Here is an 880-nt window from a genome sequence, read left to right as displayed (position 1 = left end):
AGCAGCAGAAAGAGAAATTTAGAAAATAATCTCAGGGGCGCCTGGGTGGCTCAGTCGCTAAGCATCTGCCTTCGGCTCAGGTCATGATCCCAGGGTCTGAGATAGAGCCCCGCATTGGGCTCCCTGCTTGGCGGGAAGCCTGCTTCTCCCTCTCCCACTCCCCCTGCTTGTGTTCCCTCTCTCACTGTCTCTCTCTGTCAAATAAATAAATAAAATCTTTAAAAAAAAGAAAAAGAAAAAGAAAACAAAAACAATCCCATTTACAATGCAGCAGAAATAATAAGATTCCTAGGAATAAACTTAACAAAAGACCTGTACTCTGAAAACTATAAAGCATTGATGAAAGAAATTGAAGATGACACAAAGAAATGGAACCACATTCATTCCATGCTCATGGACTGGAAGAACAAATATTGTTTGTTTGGGTCTTTAAAGATTTTATTTATTTATTTATTTATTTATTTATTTATTTATTTATTTATTTAAAGTAGGGGAGGGGGAGAGGAAGAGAGAGAGGGAGAATCTTAAGTAGACTTCACACTGAGCGTGGAGCCCAACACAGGACTTGATCCCATGACCCCAAGATCATGACCTGAACCAAACTCAAGAGTTAGATGATTAACTGATGGAGCCACCCAGGTGCCCCGAAGAACCAATATTGTTTAAATATCCATACTACCCAAAGCAATCAACAGATTTAATTCAATTCCTATCAAAACACCAACAACATTTTTCACAGAGCTGGAACACCTAAAATTTATGTGGAACCACGAAAGACCTAGAATAGCCAAAGCAATTTTGAAAAAGAAAAGCAAAGCTTGGAGGTATCACAATTCCAGACTTTAAGTTATATTACAAAGCTATAATAATCAAAACAGTA

The sequence above is a fragment of the Ursus maritimus genome, unplaced genomic scaffold (assembly GCF_017311325.1).
Source record: "Ursus maritimus isolate PB19 unplaced genomic scaffold, ASM1731132v1 scaffold_33, whole genome shotgun sequence".
NCBI lineage: Eukaryota > Metazoa > Chordata > Mammalia > Carnivora > Ursidae > Ursus > Ursus maritimus.
This window is presented reverse-complemented; position numbering follows the sequence as displayed.